The sequence below is a fragment of the Panulirus ornatus genome, chromosome 13 (assembly GCF_036320965.1).
Source record: "Panulirus ornatus isolate Po-2019 chromosome 13, ASM3632096v1, whole genome shotgun sequence".
In the NCBI taxonomy this organism is placed as follows: Eukaryota; Metazoa; Arthropoda; class Malacostraca; order Decapoda; family Palinuridae; genus Panulirus; species Panulirus ornatus.
Window position 1 is genome coordinate 49,503,649 of NC_092236.1, and position 25,059 is coordinate 49,528,707.

The 25,059-nt window shown below is 42.5% G+C and overlaps 2 protein-coding genes across 10 annotated transcripts in view; one reads left to right on the forward strand and one right to left on the reverse strand.

Annotated features, from left to right (window-relative positions):
• The window catches only part of tsl (membrane-attack complex domain containing protein torso-like), a 117,138-nt gene that overhangs the window by 83,761 nt on the left and 8,318 nt on the right, over positions 1–25,059 (reverse strand). The window contains exon 1 of one of the 7 annotated variants that reach the window (XM_071668824.1): positions 9,792–9,970. The exons of 3 other annotated variants lie outside the window; for them this stretch is intronic. The gene's annotated coding sequence lies outside the window, so the exon portion shown is untranslated. Of the gene's footprint in view, positions 1–9,478; positions 9,971–25,059 lie in introns of those variants that run through there. 3 more of the 7 variants (XM_071668827.1, XM_071668828.1, XM_071668829.1) reach the window with 3 other exon arrangements.
• Positions 1–25,059, forward strand: part of LOC139752850 (tubulin polyglutamylase ttll-4-like) — a 327,656-nt gene that overhangs the window by 82,523 nt on the left and 220,074 nt on the right. The window lies entirely within an intron of this gene.

Consider the following 25,059-nt stretch of genomic DNA (forward strand, 5'->3'; position numbering starts at 1 on the left):
CACGTCCCTCTCTTTGTCAACGACCCTTCTTTTCCGTTTGCATCCAGTGATAACCATGTTCTAACTCCTTCTTTATAGTCTTCACATAGCCTTCCATTACAGTGGTCTGTTATCTGGATACAGAAGCTAACTTTGCGGTCTGTATTCTTAAAGAACGTGTTCAGGCCTTCACACAGTTGCCATGATTATATTTCCTGTGTAAGTCTTGCTCACCCGCTGATCCTCCTGTTGTGACGTCTTGAACCACACAGCCAAACTGCACCTTCCAGTCCTCACTTCCTCTAGTTAGTGTGTCTACAGAGAAGGTGTAGCAGTGATGGTGCATCAGCCCCTCTGGCTCTCGTGTGCTCAGTCACGTACTGATGCAGGAAATATTTCTGTATATATTCTAGGAACAAGTCTCCCCATGACGCTCTGTCTTCATGAGAAGCTAAATCTTCCCAGTGTTTTTCCTTTAACTTAAATTTCCGATCATCAGGACTTGACCATTTCTGTGGAGATGTGTCTCGTTCATCCCTTCACCTTTCGGTGTGTATGTGTGTACCTGTGTGTACAATTATCCGTGTGTGATTACTTCTGTGTACAATGTAAGGGAGCTCCACAATTGTGGTGTAAGTTTGTATATGTTTGTGCATTTGTGTATGATTGTGTGTGTGTGGGTAATTAGAAGAAGAATCAGTGATTTACAGAAATGATTTTCGGGAAAGGTCGATAATATGAGACAATACGAGCACCAGTATAAGGGAGGCCTATAACAGTTGGGAGTCATACAGACAGTCTGTACATGTTTATTGATAAAGTTACTTATTATGATTACTGATTTGGTTCCAGAGGCCCCATCTCTCGAACTCTTTATTCTCAGTCAATATTTTAAACTTCTGAATGATAACCACATTCACAGTTTCATCATTCTGTTTATTCCATTCCTGTGAAACTATTACTAGAACTCTGTATACCTTTTTTTTTTTCAGCAAATGTCTTGCCGAATTTCATGTCATGGATTCTGGTTTATTTTGTCTTCGCATCTTTCCAAGGACTGTTGGTACCATCAGACTTAAAGGTTGTGATCAAGTCACTCTTGACTCATCGTTTCCACGGAGGACAAATTTAAGGCCTCTCTGACCCATCACAGTAACTGAGCTCTCTTAAATCATCAGGTACCATCTTGGTTGCCCTCCTCTGGACCTTCTTTATTAGCTCTTTTGTGCTTCTTTCAAGAGTGGTGACCAGATGTGAGAAGGTTATTCTTGTTTTGGGCCTCCAGTAGTGTGTGACCCATCTACGTGTCGCGTTCACGTGTTTGTAGGTAAGACTGTGTGCCTCGCCTGTGTGTGTGTGTGTGTGTGTATACACGCCAGGTCCCACGTCACAACCCAGCAGCAGCACACACTGGCGGCGTCACAACAAACCACTTCCCACAACCGGGTGTTGCCGCCCCACCACCTCGGCCTTGACACACGACACGACTGCTGGTGTCCCAGGTGGGGACGGCAACGAACACACACACACACACACACACACCGACAAGGGCTCAAGTATTTGTTTCTCCCAGGTAAAACAAGGGTATACAGTGATTTGGTCAGGACAGACGAAGGCTTAAGATGCGCTCTCTCTCTCTCTCTCTCTCTCTCTCTCTCTCTCTCTTTCTTTCCAGGAGACAGTAGGGTTGACACAGCCCTCCCTGTGTCCCAGAAGAGGTTCACGATAATCCCTTCTTTCCCGCCAGAAGAAAGACAAGGGTTCACACAGGTTTGTGTTTCTTCCAGGAGAGATAAGGACTCCCGCTGGGGTGATTATTTTTGTGTTACCCCCAACAGACGGAGACAAGAGCTTGAAACGGTCAGTTACTCCCAGGGGAGACCAGGACAGCCAGCCACCTACACTGTACCGATGATTGAGCCATTCCTCCCCTCACCACCACCTCTGACGTCATATCATTACTTTCCTCATCCATAAAGACATCTTGCACGACTCTCACAACGTACGCAGCACACGACTCTCACAACGTACGCAGCACACGACGCTCACAACGTACGCAGTACACGACGCTCACAACGTACGCAGCACACGACACTCACAACGTACGCAGTACACGACGCTCACAACGTACGCAGCACACGACGCTCACAACGTACGCAGCACACGACGCTCACAACGTCCGCAGTACACGACGCTCACAACGTACGCAGTACACGACGCTCACAACGTACGCAGCCTTATGGCCGGGCCGGTGTGTCGCGTGAGGCATCCTTTGCTTTGGACCCCACTACAAAGATCGCAAAATAACACACTCACACGTGTTTTTTCAAAAGGTTTGTACAACAGAGGTTTAAACGGCAGTTTGATGACAAGAACGTTAATAGAACGGGGCTCCGCCAGTGTAAATCTTTCCCCCCGAACCGTTCACTTATTCCGTTATTACACATCTTACGTTATTACACACACGCACAGTTTAGTGGTGTGGAGTCCCAGTGTAGACAGAGAACAATGCCTTGAGAGATGGAAGGCTAGAAGATCCAGAGGACATATGTGAAATCGAGCCAAGAGCTTGTTAAAGAATATGTGAAGAAATACTTTTGCAGGATAAGAATGGTGGATGAGTGGTTGATTGTGGGTGAAGAAGTGGTTAATGCAGAGAGCAAACAGACGTTAAAGTTGTATGGTACTAGAAAATGTTCAACATATAGGGCCCCAATCGTGTCAAACTCCCTCCCCGTATAGTACATATTAGTAATTACAGTTATACACATAAGCACAATTATACACAAACGCACTCACATATACAAATACGCCAAAGAGACAGGGTCTCGCAAGTGTGGAACTCCCTTACACTATACACAAAAGTAATTACTTATTGGTAATTGTACACATAGGTACACACATACACACAGGATGGTGAAGGGATGAACGAAACATACACTCCACAGAGATGGTCAACTCCTAAATGATCGGGGATTTAATTTAATGATAATAATGATAATAATAATAATAATAATGATAATAATAATAATAATAATAATAATAATAATGATGATGATGATGATAATAATAATAATAATAATAATAATAATAATAATAATAATGATAATGATGATGATAACTGAGAACATTTAGCTTCTCATGAAGACAGAGAGTCATGGGGAGACTTGTTCCTAGAATATACAGAAATATTTCCAGCCTCAGTACGTGACTGAGCAGACGAGAGCCAGAGGGGCTGATGCACCATCACTGCTACACCTTCTCTGTAGACACACTAACTGGAGGAAGTGAGGACAGGAAGGTGGAGTTTGGCTGTGTGGTTCAAGACGTCACAACAGGAGGATCAGCGGGTGAGCAAGACTCACACAGGAAATATAATCATGGCGACTGTGTTAGAACGGAGGGAAGGAGGTCCTGTGTTCGTGTAAGGCTGGTCGATGGTTGGAATATACTGAACAAGGAAACTGTTTATACCTGCAGTATACAGGTAGATCAGATGCTACTTGATGGTAGACATTGATCAAGAGATGGGGCCCCACGAGTGTAGAACTCCCTCCCAGATAAGTACAAATGATTACTTACAAATAGCTGAATATATATATATATATTGAATATTTTTTGATTCACTGGCTTGCTGATGAGAGACTTTTGGATGCGAATGTGTTTCGAGGACCAACTGGTGGGATGTCTAAATACATCTTAGTGGAGAAGAGGGGAAAAGTTCGTAAAGGTTTGAGAAAAAGGTGTTATGATACGAGTGGGAAGAGGATGATGAAGATGATGGAGCTTCTAGAAAGAGGTTTGTGTAAAGAGGTACCAGGAGAGAATAGCATAAAGTGACAGTAAACGAAACAATGGGAGTGGGTGAAGGATGGAGGTCTATCGGTAAGTATTGCTTACGTGCAGGACTGGCCCTTCCTATACGCTCAGAGCACAGGGCCCCGACCGCAAAGGAGATCCTTAGTCCCGACTGTTATATAACAGCCTTTAGAAAGCCTCAAATGCTGTCCCGAACACCCTTGATTTTCACTTTTTTTTTCGGGGACATGTCTCTAGGCGTCCGTAGAACTCGTGATTTAGGGGTGAGTTTGAAAGGGCGGAGGGGCTTCTAGAAGCTTAAGGCTCCAAATGGCTACGGCCTGCACTGCTTACATGTGCGAGGGAAGTGTGTGGTATGCGTAAAGTCGGAGGAAGGCGTGTGAGAAAGGATAGTAAGTAGTGGAATAGGGAAGTTAAGTTGTTAGTGGAAGAGAAAAGGAAGGAGTGTAAGTTACTGGGAGGAGTGTAAGTTACTGGGAGATGTACAAACAGAAGTGGCAGGAAGTCCAAAGGTAGGAACAGGGGCTGAATATAAAAAAAAAAAAAAAGTTGGGGTGAGAGAATATGAGCAAAAGTTTATGGAGAGTAAGAAAACGTTTGGGAGGGAGCTAAATAGTGCGAAAGCAAGAGAACGAACGGAAGCTTCAACGAAGGATGTTGATGGGGAATTGGTAACAGGCAAAGGAGAGGTGCTGAATAAATGGAGCGAGGATTCTGAAGGACTGTTGAATGTATTAGATGACAGGGTGGCAGATACAGGCTGTAGTGGACGTTTAAGATGTATGAAGTTGGAAAATCCAGGCAAGTGGTTCGACGGAAAGAGAAGAGGCGGTAGATACGTTACCGAAGATGAGGTGTAGTGGAGGAGCTGAAGTGGATGGGATTGTGGTTGAATTTCTCAAGAAAGAAGGTGATAGTGTTGTTGACTGGTTAGTCAGGATTCTCCACGTTTGTACGCATGGCTTAAGGGAAGGCGCTCGAAGGTTGGCGATCAGTGTCGATGGAATCTTGCCCACCTGTTGGAACTCTTGTTTAGAAACTCACAGAACGAAAACTGATATCCCCCATCTTGAAAAAAAAAGGAACTAACATTCCACCGGAGTAAGCGAGTAGCTTAGTCTGTATGTCCTTAGAAAAAGATCATTTGGAACACGAGTGAATGAGCGTGCAGATGATGTGAATCATAGAAATGATAAAACATCACGGATTTTACGCTGGAGGAGATTATGGTACACAAATTGTCTTGACGTTCGTGAGAGAGAGTGAGGATTTATCCTCAGGTGGGAGTCTGAGGAAAGCACTTTAGATTTACTGAGATTTAATGAAACTCGAAGAAACAAAAAGAAGTTTATGAAGCAAAGAACTCCCGAAATGGGTGCAGTACTGAGTCCTCTGGTGATGTCCTTTACTTTGACCAATGATTCCTTGCAGAGAGGCTAAGGTCTCATTTTGTCCCTCGATCATGCCCGACTTACGGACGCAAAACAATGGACAATGCCACAACTTGAACAGTGACTTTAGATTTCTTACTGTTGTCCTCAAGAGTAATACAGAGTGAAATGTAACCAAAATAAATTGAACAGATGAAGACTGGGAGAGTAGTAAACAGAAGAAGGCATCGCTGTCCCAGGAAAGGATGGAGCTACAGGATTGAATCTTTAGAAAGGAATGACAAAGCGACGTTATGATTATATCTCATTTATGTATCACAGATAGTAGAAGACCCTCCACATAACCATCCCCGTCCATACTTCGGTGGATAGGAAAATGATAATCGCCCGGCCGTAAACAAAGTTGTGATTAATGGTCAGGCCTCAGAATGGTTAGACGTAACAAGTGGTGTGCTACAAGGATCAGTGTTGAGGCTGGTTCTCTTTGTCATATATATATATATATATATATATATATATATATATATATATATATATATATATATATATATTCCCAAAAGAAGGAACAGAGAAGGGGGCCAGGTGAGGATATTCCCTCAAAGGCCCAGTCCTCTGTTCTTAACGCTACCTCGCTAATGCGGGAAATAGCGAATAGTTTGAAAGAAAAGATATATATATATATATATATATATATATATATATATATATATATATATATATATATATATATATATATTAATGATATCGATATCAAAATTCGCTGATGATACAAACCTTAGAAAATAAGTCTCCGCATGAACGTCTACAGTTTCTAACTGACTCAGACAAACTGATGGATTTTAAGTGGAAAATGAATTTTAATATCGATAAGTGCAAAGTTTTACATAACGGTGGTAAAAAAGGAAGTATGAATTCTGTTGAACTGCTGTACGTAAATGAGGTTAGCTAAAACTTGGGCGTAATAATCTCTGGTGACCTAAAACCAAGTAAGCAGAGCACAGGAGTGGAAAAAAAGCGAACATTCATGGATTCATAGCGAGGGCCTTTGAATTTAAGTCTAGGAAAATCATCCTTACTCTTTACAGTTCACTGGTTCGTTCCCATCATGAATATTGGGTTCAGTTTCGGTCACCTTACCGAAAAAAGAAAAAAAAAAAAGAGACAGAATGAAGAGACTACGGGGTTGAGTTACGGAGGGAGAAGTGGTATTTTTCCCATCAGGCAGGAAGCTACCCTTGTGTCAGGGAGTTGGTTGACGTAGTGTGTAACGGAGGGAACTACCGACGACGTCGGACGATAAAAGACGAAGCCACGGACGTCTGTCAGGGGAGTGAGCAGCAGGAATCATTTTCGATCTGGCAGAAAGCTGCCGTTGTCCGGCACGCGGAGCAAATCGTATGATTAAACGACTTTAATCTGTGTACCTCAGGAAAAGAGAAGGTTAAGAGTTGATCTGATAAAATGCTTTGATAATCTTGATCAAACCAGCTGTTTAAGGTTGGATTCGTCTGATTTCTCTCGTTGTAATGAATAGAAACTCGTGGGCCAACGTGTTACCCCGAGTGAGGCGAAGTACTTTATCTTCAAGAGGATTGATAACGTATGGAATTATTTTCCAATTACAGTGATTGAAAGCAGTGTTTTAGATGCAATTAAGAACAGAGGTGATAAATATTTCACTTTCAGTCTACCCCTCGCGGTATCTGGGCTCTTTCGTCACATTGAATTATTTCCGACTTTTACCACACGGATCTGAGTCGGTGATATCTCCCGCTATCACAATCAGCCTCGAAAGGACCCAGTAGTCTGTTGTACACAACGGTATACAATCATGTGTTGTAGACAGCCACACCAACCATACAATCTAACTATTCGTGCATCTACACCACCCATGCAACCACACCACACATGAAACCATACCATCCATACAACCACACCACCCATACAACCACACCAACCATACAACCACACCACCCATACAACCACACCACACATGAAACCATACCATCCATACAACCACACATCCCATACAACTGTACCATCCATACAACTACACCATCCATACAACTCCACTACCCATACAGCCACACCATCCATACAACCACACCATCCATACAACCACGCCATTCATACACCCACACCATCCATACAGTATACCACACCGTCCATACACCCACGCAATCCATACAACCACACCATTCATACAACTCCACTACCCATACAGCCACACCATTCATACAACACCATTCATATAAGTACACCATCCATACACCCACACCATCCATGCAACCACACCATCCATACAACCACACCATCCATACAACCTCACCATCCATACAACCTCACAACCCGTACAACTTCACAACCCACACAACCATACCAACCATACAACCACATAGCTACACCAGTCATATAACTACATCAACCACCCCACCCCAGCCCACCCCCTCCCCGCTTGTACATCATACATACCCTCAACATAATATCAGAGGGAAATAAACAAACGTCTGGGGCAGCGGAGTGCGTGGGAAGTTTCAACACTCACCATGTGAACCATCCTCCAACAAACAAGTCGAGTATCTTGCTAATAAACACATTTTTCCCCCTCGTGCAGTCTGTGTTTTTGCTTGTCCTTGCATATCGTCATGCATTACCTACATTCCCTCCTCAAATAACTAACTCCTCCCGAGCTGCCGTAAATGCATCTCTGGCGAGCAGTTGTTCTGATTTACACAAAGGACTGACTCGTCGTCCTTGTATGGTGGCCCTCTCACATCTGGGGAGGTTCTAATTCGTTGTTAGGGTCGAGTCCAATGCAATCCCACCTATTATCTCCCCCAGCCTGACCTCAAAACTTGACCCGCTTGTCCTACGCCGCGGTCTTGGTTCTCTTTCCCACAGCTGAGGATGTTACCCAGGGTCTGTTCCCAAGAAAGTGGCTGCTTGTGTGTCCTAGCCACTAGCTAGACCACGTAATACTGCATCACATTAGTACTGTGTGGCCGTTGGCAACTCAAGGATGGGCCGTTGTGATGTCTGTTTCTATTCCTGGCTGGTTGGTTGTTTGGGCTTTTTAGGCGTACCAACTGCTAAGGTCGTTAAGGTCGTCAGCGTCAAGCTACGTCTACCGAAAGAAAAATTTTTTAAGACCTGAAACAGGTGTTATAGATAATTCGGTGACCACATACACTTCTCACTATGAATGTGGCCCTCCAATGCGAAACTTTGGAAGTGTTTACCGTCTGACCTCTTATCTAACAGCTACGACCTGACCCTTATTAAAATGCAGATTTGTTCCCCTTCCCTCAAAAACTTTTGAATTATTTTTTTCCTCTTCTCACTTTACTTATCTGTTAACCCTTTTCATACTTCTATTAAGGTTTGGCGAACTTCTGTCCTTTGTCTGTGCCTTCCACATGAATATAAAAAGACCCTAAGATATAACAAGTGAGTCGCGTTTCGTGCTGATTAACACTCTTTTCCTCCCTTCTTCAGACTATATGCTTTTGTAAGTCCTTACACATGTTCAGGCTTGACGTTTACTACAAGAAAGAAAATAGTTAGAAACGACAATGATCCAATTTTTCGATAATAGTATTAGTATAGTAACCAGCATTATGTTTTGTTACATGGTTTTCCCTTCTGGGAATAGCCGGATGACGTACCTCCTCGGACGCGAGGCTATTGAAAGTAAGAAACTTATATAGTGTCACTAAAGATGAAAAAAAAAATTCATGTTCTCGGTTACCTTGGTCGTATCGTGAAACACGTCCAGCCACACCAGTGGTGCCACCTTATGATCAGGTTAAACCATAGGAAAAAAAAAACGCAAGTGGCATTAAGCAGGAATTGTCGTCTGCCGACAACGGTGGGTACTAATCACAGAGTAAGAAAAAAACTTTTTTCCCTCTTCTCTCTAACTTGTAAGATATTCGGCAGACAAGGATGTAAGTTGCGGCACAAGTAAGCAGCAGTTTTTGCTATCAGAATTATGCAGACGATATGGATTCATAAGATCACGGAGCCCTATCTGATAAGATGTTTTCTCAGGAACTCCTAGCAATCTCCCTAGTTGCATATTTTATCCTAGTTTCTCAGCGCCTCGCATATTCTCCACGCTTACAACTTACCTACCGTAGTCTTAACGGAATGTAAGATACCTTTCGTTTTTCTCAACTCCTGACACCTAATAAAATCTATTCCTTTAATTTCTTTTTATTTACCTTTATCTGCAGCTGTAGTCACTTTCCAGATATCAACATCTCTAACCTAGGAGTCCTCTCACTCACCTTAACTTGGCAGCTTTTATACACTTGTACTCTCCCAGTCAGCTTTTCTGTAACTTTTCTGTTTTTAGGACTGATCAACACTTGCGTTGTTTTGATGACACCCAGTCACATTAACAAAGTTGAACACTTAACCTCAAAACACTTGCTGTATCACGGTATATCTAGTTATAACCGCAAACACTTGTCACAATGTTATCCCAGCACCTCTACACTGACTCAGGAAATGTATTAACTTCTGTATTTTCTAAATATCTGTCAGTGATTCAGTCTCAACGTTTTACAGCTAGAGTTGTCCAACAGGAGTGAGATATACCTTTATCTCAGGAGGTGGTTTAGTGGGTTGGTTTGGAGGTCCTGCGCGCGAGATGGTAATTGTGGGTGGTAAGTGGTTGGTTGGCTGTTGAGGCCCCTAGCCCAGGGAGCAGGTGGAGACGTGAGTGTTCCTGGCGGCTGTGCTCCAAGTAGTGTCAGCCGGGGTCTGCATCTCGCCACAGTGTGAAGCCCAGGGTGTGTGTGTGTGTGTGTGTGTGTCATTATTTCTAGGATATTTACTGAACAAAGCTGAGTGCCTTATAGTACCCCCACAGTTGGCATGATACCTAGTTTGATTTTGTATCATATCTTGCTCGCGCGAGCTGCGACATGTATGGTAATATAATTCTAAATGATAAAATTCGCCTCAAAATCTTTCTCCCCTCCAGAACTAAGAAATGTATCTAACACAAACATTTACTGTGCTTCAGGATAACGCCGTTTCTCCTGAAGTCCGACGTATCCTTTACAGTGACAAAGAGTCCATTGTGCAAATCATTTCCACACTCGACCAACCTCTTCAGTTAAGTCAGTTATCGTATTTGCTTATCTTTAAGTGCAAAAGGAGACTATCGGATGGCAAAGAAAAAGTCCTAGTACACATGAAGACAGCAGAATGAAAAATCTACACCCATCAGGACGAGAAACACAGCATTGTGGGATGGTGGCACAGAGACCGCAGGATGGTAAACAAAAAGACACAGGCCACAGGATGGTAGACTGAAGATTGATAGGTTAGAGCAGCAGAATGCTACAAATGATAAGCAAGAGACAATAAAAAAGATAAGAGGGCACCACATGGCAAACGAAGACTTTAGGATGGTACACGTGATAACGGAGATAATAAGCATCAGACAGCACTATGGTAAGTAGATATAGTAGAAGGGCAAACAAGAGAGAGCGGGTTGATAAACATCAGACAGTCAGATAGTAAACAGAGACAGCAGAGGAACAGACAAGAGGCCACAGTAGGTATCATAGTCCCGCTCGTTAACTAGTGGCCCACGTCCTCCACACACACACACACACACACACACACTGCCTTATTTCATATATTAATTTCACCTCTTTTAATGTTTGTCATATTTCTTCGCGGAAGGGCCCTGGTTTTTTTCCTTTTTTTACAATGAATGTCATGAGACTGGTAAAAAAATAATCAGACATGAATTTTCGTTATGTATACGAAATCAAAACTGATGACATTTTTCCGCCTGGCTAGGCTGTGTGGGACCAGCTAAATACAGAATACGCTGCGCTCAATCCATATAGCTAGATATTCCTGTAATGAAGTAATCATCTAGGCTGTATAACTGCGTCTCATTGCTGGTGTATGATATTCTGCATTATCAGATTATTATAATTATTATTATTATTATTATTATTATTATTATTATTATTATTGTCAGTAAAGTTCGTATTTCGGACTCTTACTATCCCATATATATATATATATATATATATATATATATATATATATATATATATATATATATATATATATATATTTTTTTTTTTTTTTTTTTTTTTTTTTATACTTTGTCGCTGTCTCCCGCGTTTGCGAGGTAGCGCAAGGAAACAGACGAAAGAAATGGCCCAACCCCCCCCCCCCATACACATGTACATATACACGTCCACCCACACACGCAAATATACATACCTACACAGCTTTCCATGGTTTACCCCAGACGCTTCACATGCCTTGCTTCAATCCACTGACAGCACGTCTGTACACAAGTATCCGCACCTTACACTGTACTCGGCCAATGTATTCACTTCTGTATTTTCTAAATATCTGTCAGATTCAGATCTCAAACTTTTTACAGCTCAGTTGTCCAACCAATTGAGATCTACCTTTCTCTCAGGAGGTGGTTTAGTGGGTTGGTTTGGAGGTCCTGCGCCGGTGGAATTGTGGCTGTAAGTGTTCGGTCTGTGAGGCCCAACCCAAGCACGTTGGAGACGATGTCTCTTGTCGTTTTCTCAAGTGTGTCACCGGGGTCTGCTCTCGCCAAACATCGTGAAGCCCAGGTGTTGTGTTGTCTTGTCATTATTTCTGATATTTCTGAACAAACTGAGCTGCCTTATATCTCCCCAAGTTGGCCATCGATACCTAGTTATTTTGTATCATATTTGCCCCGAGCTACGCATGTTTGGTTTATTAATTTAAATGATAAAATTCGCCTCCAAATTTTTTCCTCCAGAATATTGCCTCCCACCACAAATTTCACTTGCTTCCATGGTCCATCCGCTGCTTCCTACGTCCGACGTATCCTTACAGTGACAAGATCTCCATGTTGCATCAATATTTCCACACTCACCCAACTCTTGATTAAGTCACCTTATCGTATTTGCTTATCTTTAAGTGCTAATAGACTATGGACTGCAAATAAAGTCTCCCACTTACCATACACAGAACGCCAGATTGAAAAATCACCCCATCAGGCGGAAAACTAGCATTGGGGAAAAATGGTGCATCAGAACCGCAGATGCAACAAATCAACTGGCCCCGTAGGTGACTGACTGATTGATACGGTTAAGCAACCAAATCTACAAATATAAAGCAAGAGAACAATAAAAACATAAGCGGCACCACATGCAACAATTTGATGGACATCTAACGGAGATACTATGCATCACGACAGCACTATGGTAAGTAGATATATTTGACGGCTTAACAAATGAGAGCGGGTCGAACAACATTCTATAAGTCCTTCAAGTAGACGAGCAGCAGAGGACAACAAGAGGCCCCAGTAGGTATCATAGTCCGTCGTTAACATATGGCCCCGTCTACTCCATCACACACACATCCAACACAACACTCCCTTATTTCTATATAATTCACCTCTTTATGTTGATCCATTTCTTCGCGGAAGGGCCTGGTATTTTTCCTTTTTTCAATGAATTTATTATTATTGTCATTAGTAAAGTTCGTATTTCGGACTCTTACGATCCCACATATATATATATTCTTTTTCTTTCATACTATTCGCCATTTCCTGCATTAGCGAGGTTGCGTTGAGAACAGAGGACTAGGCCTTTGAGGGAATATCCTCACCTGGCCCCCTTCTCTGTTCCCTCTTTTGGAAAATTAAAAAAAAAGAAAGCGAGAGTGGAGGATTTCCAGCCCCCCGCTCCCTCCCCTTTTAGTCGCCTTCTACGACACGCAGGGAATACGTGGGAAGTATTCTTTCTCCCCTATCCCCAGGGATAATATATATATATATATATATATATATATATATATATATATATATATATATATATATATATATATATATTTCTCCTAAGTTTTGCCGTTAAGAGCGCCTGATTTATTATGGCAGCCGTGCTCATCCAGTGAGTTTTGCAGCAAGGGATTACAGAGGTCACAAAGGGTCTTTGTTAGACCCCAGTGGCCAGATAATTAAAACATTTGATGTTACAACGTTGGTTCATTACATCATCTTCCAGGCTCCTCGTATGGTGGATTTATGCACAGTGCTCGATGCGAAAAGGGGACTCAGTCTCTAAATGTCAGGTTTCATCCCATAACCTCGTTCTCAGAAAGCTTCCCATTGCCTCTAATTAGTAATCTAGTATCTTAGAATTTTACATTTCTGTCATGGTTTTCGATTGCTGTATTGCGTGCTTTACACCAGTCGGTAAAAAGAACAATTGCGGGATAAGGATGTTCTTCCAAAACATAATGCCTAGCCCCACTCTTAACTGAGCATGGTGAACGTTTTTGGAAGAAAATCTCAAGTGATATCGACGCTTTTAATGTTATACCGAGCGATTTATTATTTGTGGCATTCATCATTTTACAACAGTAATATTTATTTACAGCTTGTAGATCCTTTTTTTTTTTTTTTCATCAAAGGATACTTTTGACAATTACTTTTACCTCTAGAATTACTGTGTGTTCTACGTTAGAGTTTTTTTTTTTATGTATTATTACCACCAGGACCGATTTCTGTGAAAGAGACCTGGTGTTACCCGGGGCCTTTTCTAAATGTCCCTGCAGAAGCGCATGGCTGCGCTACTTCCAGTCTCAAGGAAATGTAGACTCCTTTCAAATAAGAAGTCCCTCGACGAGACTTTATTGACTGTGATACAGTTTTCGCTAAAGGCGACTCGTCCATCTCGGTGTAACATTTTGCAGGCACAGTCCGGTAACCCTGATTCAGGTTTAATTAATATGTACGAGCGAGTGGGCACGAACTCAGAGCCTAATATGCTACAACATTCCGGCATCCCAAGTATAACTCCAGAGCCAGCCGGACTGTAAAGCTGCCGGGACCACAAAGCCAGCAGGACCACTAAACCACCTCGACCATAGAGTCATTGGGGCTGCAAGGCCAGCAGGGCCACAAAGGCAGCAGGGCACAAAGCCTACAGGGCCATAAAGTCAGCAGGGCCACAGAGTCAACAGGGCCACAAAGCCAGCAGGGCCACAAAGCCAGCAGGGCCACAAAGGCAGCAGGGCCACGATTTTCGTGGCCAGCTGACCCACAAAGCCAGCAGCTTGTGAAATAAACCTATCTGGCCAGATCATGTCGCACAGTAGATGATATATAAGACTGAAATGTGTCGCTGCTGACACCCACGAGGAATTGTGAAAACCACAAGTAACGAGTCTTTGTCAAGAAACCCAAATCTTTCCTTTTTCTCGGCAGCAAGTCCTGGTTCAGCCCATCCACAATAAGAGCATAGCTTCAGCCCTTCTAGTTGTCGCACCATCGCCCTCACTTCTTCGATCTCCAGACTTCGAGACTCTCAACTCTCACTTCCTTAAACTCCCAGAATATCGTTTCCTTCCCTCGCGTTAACAATACAGACTTCGCGTTGCATATAATCTCTCCTACGTGACTGGTCTCTGGTCCTCCTCAAAAGCATTTGACATCTCTAAAGCATTTGACGACTTGCTGCACAATTCTTTACTCTCCAAACTTCCTTCCTTTTTCTCTTCTTTTTGTTCTCTCCTGCATAGTATTCTTTCACTCGTTCCATCGTGGTAGTCGCTGACGGAGTGACATCCCCATCTTATTCTACCATCAGTGGTGTCCATCTGGGTTTGTTCGGTCGCTTACCGTCTTTTTTTCTCTCCATAGATTATTCTTCAATCATCCTCCCGTAGCTTTTGTATGGAGACCAACCATGTGAGGATTGACCGTTACGACACCACCTTCGTTCCTTAGACAGCGATGCTGTAGAACTCTCCGTCTCTTGTCTTCCATTCTTCATATAAGCGTTCATACTTCACAAGCTGGGCTTACATGCGCCTGAGGAGCTCATGTTAATCCTTCTTGTATTCTTTCTCTAATATTTATCTTCCTTCTTTTCTGGGACGGCCACATATGAGGGTCACATATTACTTTGCTGATTAGCCTATTTTTCTTTTGTTCGACTTTGTTGGTGGATTTGTCTACTTTTAATGTAGTAGAAAAGTTTTTGCAAATAACCGAGATTTATACGTGTGTTATTTCTGATATAGGAAAAGATGAATTTTAATTGCGGAATAGCGGGAGAACTTTTTCCCGTCATCGTTCAGCCGGCAAAGTGTTTTTAAACCAGCGAAAACCAATCGACCTTCCTAACTCCCAGCGGGGTAGCTCCGTCCCTTGACCATACATAGCCTATCTGACATTACGCACGAGTGGCCACAGCCGTCATACGAGAAGATAAACAATGTCAACAATAAAGTAATGGCACAATAATGTTCGACCCATCGGTGCCGACCAGTCGGCAAATGACCGCTACGATAATATTATTTAGAATTATGATTAATATTTTTATTATCCTCCAGCCCCTGAAATCCATTAGACTCTTAAGACCGTGCCTCTTTCCGTCCATTGACGTTTACACAGTCACTTGTTTACCAAATGCCGTCTTAGCTACGTCTTTTCGTTGTATATCAACTGACATATTTCTCTCTTGTCTCTCCCCTGATGATGTGATTATCACACGAAAGTGCACTTGGGAACTTATCGTGTTTCATGTTCCCAGTGGACTCATAGGAATATACTTGATCACGCGCAAAATTGTGATCCTTTCCAATATATATATATTATCCCTGGGGATAGGGGAGAAAGAATACTTCCCACGTATTCCCTGCGTGTCGTAGAAGGCGATTAAAAGGGAAGGGAGCGGGGGGCTGAAAATCCTCCCCTTTTTTTTTTTTTTCTTAATTTTCCAAACGAAGGAACAGAGAAGGGGGCCGGGTGAGGATGTTTCCTCAGAGGCCCAGCCCTCTGCTCTTAACGCTACCTCGCTGACGCGGGAAATGGCGAATAGTATGAAAGAAATATTTTTTTTTTTTTTTTTGCTTTGTCGCTGTCTCCCGCGTTTGCGAGGTAGCGCAAGGAAACAGACGAAAGAAATGGCCCAACCCACCCCCATACACATGTATACACATACGTCCACACACGCAAAATATACATACCTACACAGCTTTCCATGGTTTACCCCAGACGCTTCACATGCCCCGATTCAATCCACTGACAGCACGTCAACCCCGGTATACCACATCGCTCCAATTCACTCTATTCCTTGCTCTCCTTTCACCCTCCTGCATGTTCAGGCCCCGATCACACAAAATCTTTTTCACTCCATCTTTCCACCTCCAATTTGGTCTCCCTCTTCTCCTCGTTCCCTCCACCTCCGACACATATATCCTCTTGGTCAATCTTTCCTCACTCATTCTCTCCATGTGCCCAAACCATTTCAAAACACCCTCTTCTGCTCTCTCAACCACGCTCTTTTTATTTCCACACATCTCTCTTACCCTTACGTTACTTACTCGATCAAACCACCTCACACCACACATTGTCCTCAAACATCTCATTTCCAGCACATCCATCCTCCTGCGCACAACTCTATCCATAGCCCACGCCTCGCAACCATACAACATTGTTGGAACCACTTTTCCTTCAAACATAGCCATTTTTGCTTTCCGAGATAATGTTCTCGACTTCCACACATTCTTCAAGGCTCCCAGGATTTTCGCCCCCTCCCCCACCCTATGATTCACTTCCGCTTCCATGGTTCCATCCGCTGCCAGATCCACTCCCAGATATCTAAAACACTTTACTTCCTCCAGTTTTTCTCCATTCAAACTTACCTCCCAATTGACTTGACCCTTAACCCTACTGTACCTAATAACCTTGCTCTTATTTACATTTACTCTTAACTTTCTTCTTTCACACACTTTACCAAACTCAGTCACCAGCTTCTGCAGTTTCTCACATGAATCAGCCACCAGCGCTGTATCATCAGCGAGCAACAACTGACTCACTTCCCAAGTTCTCTCATCCACAACAGATTTCATTTTTGCCCTTCTTTCCAAAACTCTTGCATTCACCTCCCTAACAACCCCATCCATAAACAAATTAAACAACCATGGAGACATCACACACCCCTGCCGCAAACCTACATTCACTGAGAACCAATCACTTTCCTCTCTTCCTACACGCACACATGCCTTACAACCTCGATAAAAACTTTTCACTTCACTGCCTCTAACATCTTGCCACCCACACCATATATTCTTGATACCTTCCACAGAGCATCTCTATCAACTCTATCATATGCCTTCTCCAGATCCATAAATGCTACATACAAATCCATTTGCTTTTCTAAGTATTTCTCACATACATTCTTCAGAGCAAACACCTGATCCACACATTCTCTACCACTTCTGAAACCACACTGCTCTTCCCCAATCTGATGCTCTGTACATGCCTTCACCCTCTCAATCAATACCCACCCATATAATTTACCAGGAATACTCAACAAACTTATACCTCTGTAATTTGAGCTCTCACTCTTATCCCCTTTGCCTTTGTACAATGGCACTATGCACGCATTCCGCCAATCCTCAGGCACCTCATCATGAGTCATACATACATTAAATAACCTTACCAACCAGTCAACAATACAGTCACCCCCTTTTTTAATAAATTCCACTGCAATACCATCCAAACCTGCTGCCTTGCCGGCTTTCATCTTCCGCAAAGCTTTTACTACCTCTTCTCTGTTTACCAAATCATTTTCCCCAACCCTCTCACTTTGCACACCACCTCGACCAAGACACCCTATATCTGCCACTCTATCATCAAACACATTCAACAAACCTTCAAAATACTCACTCCATCTCCTTCTCACATCACCACTACTTGTTATCACCTCCCCATTTGCGCCCTTCACTGGAGTTCCCATTTGCTCCCTTGTCTTACGCACTTTATTTACCTCCTTCCAGAACATCTTTTTATTCTCCCTAAAATTTAATGATACTCTCTCACCCCATCTCTCATTTGCCCTCTTTTTCACCTCTTGCACCTTTCTCTTGACCTCCTGTCTCTTTCTTTAATACATCTCCCACTCAATTTCATTTTTTCCCTGCAAAAATCGTCCAAATGCCTCTCTCTTCTCTTTCACTAATAATCTTACTTCTTCATCCCACCACTCACTACCCTCTCTAATCAACCCACCTCCCACGCTTCTCATGCCACAAGCATCTTTTGCGCAATCCATCACTGATTCCCTAAATACATCCCATTCCTCCCCCACTCCCCTTATTTCCATTGTTCTCACCTTTTTCCATTCTGTACTCAGTCTCTCCTGAAAAAGGACTGGTGATTGGGAATACCTGGTTTAAAAAGCGAGATATACATAAGTATACGTATGTAAGTAGGAGAGATGGCCAGAGAGCGTTATTGGATTACGTGTTAATTGACAGGCGCGCGAAAGAGAGACTTTTGGATGTAAATGTGCTGAGAGGTGCAACTGGAGGGATGTCTGATCATTATCTTGTGGAGGCTAAGGTGAAGATTTGTATGGGTTTTCAGAAAAGAAGAGTGAATGTTGGGGTGAAGAGGGTGGTGAGAGTAAGTGAGCTTGGGAAGGAGACCTGTATGAGGAAGTACCAGGAGAGACTGATATATATATATATATATATATATATATATATATATATATATATATATATATATATATATATATATATATATATATACGTTTACCGCAGATATTTGTTATATCTGATGTGCAATGCTGACGTTTCATGAGAATCATAAAGATACGGAGTTGTATCAAAAAACTACATTTTGTGTGCAATATTCCCACCATCATTCTAGATTCGTTATAGTTTACGTGTAGAAAACCCTGATATAAGTTATGGTGACACAGGATATCGTGGGTACGAGTTTTCCACGTGAGCACAAGTAGGATTTGCAATTTGCATTTGCATTCGCATTTAAGTAGCACATATTTATATCTTCTTTAACCCTTGTATGTTTCACACTCCTAGGAATTCAGTAAGGTGATAAGAAACGGTTCTGCATTACTATCACGCGAACAGCAGATAACTGAAGTAAATGAACGTAATGAAAATAAGCGGGAGGAATGCGTTGGTGGATGAGAACCAGAGAAACAGTCGGTATTGTTATCTTAGAAATAGTCCCAAGTAGATAACAGAGATTAGAGTTGGAATCACATAACAGGATAAAGATCGAAACAAGGACACCGAAAACAGAAGAAATATACGATAAGTAAGGTCTGCAGAACTCGTGGTGGATGTGAACCAGAGGGTATGTGGCGGTGGTGCTCACGCCAGTAACCCGAGCGGCGTTAGAAGAGTGTGGTGATAGGCTGCACATCATCAAGTCTAGATTAACGTGGCGTCTCCAGACCTATTAACACAGGAATAACTTTTCTCCGATGAAGACTGGTCATTACAGAAATCCAACGGACGTTATGTTCAGCGTAGTGCCAGAAAATATTTTTTTTATTCAATAGATTGTTAGCGTGTGAAATAAAAAGATCACATGGATTACTGAAACTATCTGTTAATGATACAGGAAAATGACACATGACACAGAAAGATATTTTAGACATGAAGCTGAGTGGAACAAGATCTAAGAGAGAAATAAGGAATTAGTTACCAGACGTGGCCGCCATCCACTTATCTTTTGCCCAGGGTTATTCTTGTGTCGGTGTAGAGGACGAGAGGATTATTTGTTACTCAAGATAAGACGCGGACAGTGTTTCTACCTTGTGTTATCATCTACTCCTCGTCCCTGTATCCCTGCGGTTAGTTCTACCCTTTGGCTCTGCCTGCCCCAAGACAAAACCCTCGCGTACGTACTCTTAAGTAGGTAAACTCTCTCTCTCTCTCTCTCTCTCTCTCTCTCTCTCTCTCTCTCTCTCTCTCTCTCTCTCTCTCTCTCTCTCTCTCTCTTGTATTTTCCTCAGTATCACTTTCCCTCATATATTCCCCCTCGGCACCGCACCATACCCAAACCTCCGCGCGGCACATTTAGCACCTTAAATTCATTCTAAATTGTCCTTTGTTTTGCTAGTCAATTTTCGAGTGTTTCCTAGTTTCAGAGATTCGCTTGTTTGCTACTAGAATTTCCAGTAAGGAATTAATGTAATTATATATATATATATATATATATATATATATATATATATATATATATATATATATATATATATATGTGTGTGTGTGTGTGTGTGTGTGTGTGTGTGTGATTACACTAGTGTGTGATGAAGGTTATGAAGGGGAAATCGCACTTCAGTAGTTCATACAATTTCATTTGACGTAATTTTTCTACACATGTGGCACATGTTTCGTGGAGACAATCTACCTCATTAGGTGCCAGTACTCAACAAAGTTATTAAAATCCCAACATCACACCGGAGTACCGCCGTCTAGCACCAACAATTACATACCAGACATTAAATGTATATAGGAACATGTGATATTCACATGAAAATTAACCTCAACAGTTTTTATCGATGTGCGTCCGAGAATCGAACCCATTACGATAGGCGGTCAGCGTAGCCCTGGAATATCGATGAACTAAAAGGTGTTCTTCCTAAGTAGTTAGTACACCTTTAGGTCCCCTCTGCTGACAAACACACACTATGTGTCATCTCAAAGTTTAAGCCCGAGGATACTGAATCTACTCGCAGGCATTTCGAACCCGGGCCACCAAGAACGGTTCGATTTTTGGTTTGTATAGCTTGCCTTACTTTCCACGCCTAGGAGTCCCTTCTGTCCTTAAGAGACTCCTGCAGCATTCAGGTCACTGGTCACGTCCACTGGTCGGCACCACAGGTCAGTGTCGTGGTATATATATATATATATATATATATTGGAAAGGATCACAATTTTGCGCGTGATCAAGATATTCCTATGAATCCACGGGGAAAATGAAACACGAAAAGTTCCCAAGTGCACTTTCGTGTAATAATCACATCATCAGGGGAGACACAAGAGAGAAATATAACAGTCAGTTGATATACATCGAAGAGACGAAGCTAGGACGCCATTTGGTAAAATGCTATTTCATCTGCGGCGGGGTGGCGACGAGAATTGATGAAGGCAGCAAGTATGAATATGTACATGTGTATATATGTATATGTATGTATACGTTGAAATGTATAGGTATGTATATGTGCGTGTGTGGGCGTTTATGCATATACATGTGTATGTGGGTGGGTTGGGCCATTTTTTTCGACTGTTTCCTTGCGCTACCTCGCTGACGCGGGAGACAGCGACTGTGACAATAGAAATGATAATAGTGATATTAATAACAATAATGATAATAATAATGATCATGATTTTATATATATATATATATATATATATATATATATATATATATATATTTTTTTTTTTTTTTTGGGGGGGGGGGGGGATAGGGGAGAAAGAATACTTCCCACGTATTCCCTGCCTGTCGTAGGAGGCGACTAAAAGGGGAGGGAGCGGGGGGCTGGAAATCCTCCCCTCTCGTTTTTTTTTTTTGTAATTTTCCAAAAGAATGAACAGAGAACGAGGCCAGATGAGGATATTCCCTCAGAGGCCCAGTCCTCTGTTCTTAACGCTACCTTGCTAACGCGGGAAATGGCGAATAGTTTGAAAGAAAAAAAAAAAAAAAAAATATATATATATATATATATATATATATATATATATATATATATATTTTTTTTTTTTTTTTATACTTTGTCGCTGTCTCCCGCGTTTGCGAGGTAGCGCAAGGAAACAGACGAAAGAAATGGCCCAACCCCCCCCCCCCCATACACATGTATATACATACGTCCACACACGCAAATATACATACCTACACAGCTTTCCATGGTTTTCCCCAGACGCTTCACTTGCCTTGATTCAATCCACTGACAGCACGTCAACCCCGGTATACCACATCGCTCCAATTCACTCTATTCCTTGCCCTCCTTTCACCCTCCTGCATGTTCAGGCCCCGATCACACAAAATCTTTTTCACTCCATCTTTCCACCTCCAATTTGGTCTCCCTCTTCTCCTCGTTCCCTCCACCTCCGACACATATATCCTCTTGGTCAATCTTTCCTCACTCATTCTCTCCATGTGCCCAAACCACTTCAAAACACCCTCTTCTGCTCTCTCAACCACGCTCTTTTTATTTCCACACATCTCTCTTACCCTTACGTTACTCACTCGATCAAACCACCTCACACCACACATTGTCCTCAAACATCTCATTTCCAGCACATCCATCCTCCTGCGCACAACTCTATCCATAGCCCACGCCTCGCAACCATACAACATTGTTGGAACCACTATTCCTTCAAACATACCCATTTTTGCTTTCCGAGATAATGTCCTCGACTTCCACACATTCTTCAAGGCCCCCAGAATTTTCGCCCCCTCCCCCACCCTATGATCCACTTCCGCTTCCATGGTTCCATCCGCTGCCAGATCCACTCCCAGATATCTAAAACACTTCACTTCCTCCAGTTTTTCTCCATTCAAACTCACCTCCCAATTGACTTGACCCTCAACCCTACTGTACCTAATAACCTTGCTCTTATTCACATTTACTCTTAACTTTCTTCTTCCACACACTTTACCAAACTCAGTCACCAGCTTCTGCAGTTTCTCACATGAATCAGCCACCAGCGCTGTATCATCAGCGAACAACAACTGACTCACTTCCCAAGCTCTCTCATCCCCAACAGACTTCATACTTGCCCCTCTTTCCAAAACTCTTGCATTTACCTCCCTAACAACCCCATCCATAAACAAATTAAACAACCATGGAGACATCACACACCCCTGCCGCAAACCTACATTCACTGAGAACCAATCACTTTCATCTCTTCCTACACGTACACATGCCTTACATCCTCGATAAAAACTTTTCACTGCTTCTAACAACTTGCCTCCCACACCATATATTCTTAATACCTTCCACAGAGCATCTCTATCAACTCTATCATATGCCTTCTCCAGATCCATAAATGCTACATACAAATCCATTTGCTTTTCTAAGTATTTCTCACATACATTCTTCAAAGCAAACACCTGATCCACACATCCTCTACCACTTCTGAAACCACACTGCTCTTCCCCAATCTGATGCTCTGTACATGCCTTCACCCTCTCAATCAATACCCTCCCATATAATTTACCAGGAATACTCAACAAACTTATACCTCTGTAATTTGAGCACTCACTCTTATCCCCTTTGCCTTTGTACAATGGCACTATGCACGCATTCCGCCAATCCTCAGGCACCTCACCATGAGTCATACATACATTAAATAACCTTACCAACCAGTCAACAATACAGTCACCCCCTTTTTTAATAAATTCCACTGCAATACCATCCAAACCTGCTGCCTTGCCGGCTTTCATCTTCCGCAAAGCTTTCACTACCTCTTCTCTGTTTACCAAATCATTTTCCCTAACCCTCTCACTTTGCACACCACCTCGACCAAAACACCCTATATCTGCCACTCTATCATCAAACACATTCAACAAACCTTCAAAATACTCACTCCATCTCCTTCTCACATCACCACTACTTGTTATCACCTCCCCATTTGCGCCCTTCACTGAAGTTCCCATTTTCTCCCTTGTCTTACGCACTTTATTTACCTCCTTCCAGAACATCTTTTTATTCTCCCTAAAATTTAATGATACTCTCTCACCCCAACTCTCATTTGCCCTTTTTTTCACCTCTTGCACCTTTCTCTTGACCTCCTGTCTCTTTCTTTTATACATCTCCCACTCAATTGCATTTTTTCCCTGCAAAAATCGTCCAAATGCCTCTCTCTTTCTCTTTCACTAATACTCTTACTTCTTCATCCCACCACTCACTACCCTTTCTAATCAACCCACCTCCCACTCTTCTCATGCCACAAGCATCTTTTGCGCAATCCATCACTGATTCCCTAAATACATCCCATTCCTCCCCCACTCCCCTTGCTTTCCATTGTTCTCCACCTTTTTCCATTCTGTACTCAGTCTCTCCTGCATTACTATCACGAGAACAGCAGATAATTGAAGTAAATGAACGTAATGAAAATAAGCGGGAGGAATGCGTTGGTGGATGAGAACCAGAGAAACAGTCGGTATTGTTATCTTAGAAATAGTACCAAGTAGATAACAGAGATTAGAGTTGGAATCACATAACAGGATAAAGATCGAAACAAGGACACCGAAAACAGAAGAAATATACGATAAGTAAGGTCTGCAGAACTCGTGGTGGATGTGAACCAGAGGGTAGGTGGCGGTGGTGCTCACGCCAGTAACCCGAGCGGCGTTAGAAGAGTGTGGTGATAGGCTGCACATCATCAAGTCTAGATTAACGTGGCGTCTCCAGACCTATTAACACAGGAATAACTTTTCTCCGATGAAGACTGGTCATTACAGAAATCCAACGGACGTTATGTTTAGCGTAGTGCCAGCCAATATTTTTTTATTCAATAGATTGTTATCGTGTGAAATAAAAATATCATATCGATTACTGAAACTATCTGTTAAGGATACAGGAAAATGACACATGACACAGAAAGATATTTTAGACATGAAGCTGAGTGGAACAAGATCTAAGAGAGAAATAAGGAATTAGTTACCAGACGTGGCCGCCATCCACTTATCTTTTGCCCAGGGTTATTGTGTCGGCGTACAGGACGAGAGGATTATTTGTTACTCAAGATAAGACGCGGACAGTGTTTCTACCTTGTTATCATCTACTCCTCGTCCCTGTATCCCTGCGGTTAGTGCTACCCTTTGGCTCTGCCTGCCCCAAGACAAAACCCTCGCGTACGTACTCTTAAGTAGGTTCTTAAGTAGGTAAACTCTCTCTCTCTCTCTCTCTCTCTCTCTCTCTCTCTCTCTCTCTCTCTCTCTCTCTCTCTCTCTCTCTCTCTCTCCTGTATTTTCCTCAGTAAGTATCACTTTCCCTCATATATTCCCCCCCGGCACCGCACCATACCCAAACCTCCGCGCGGCACA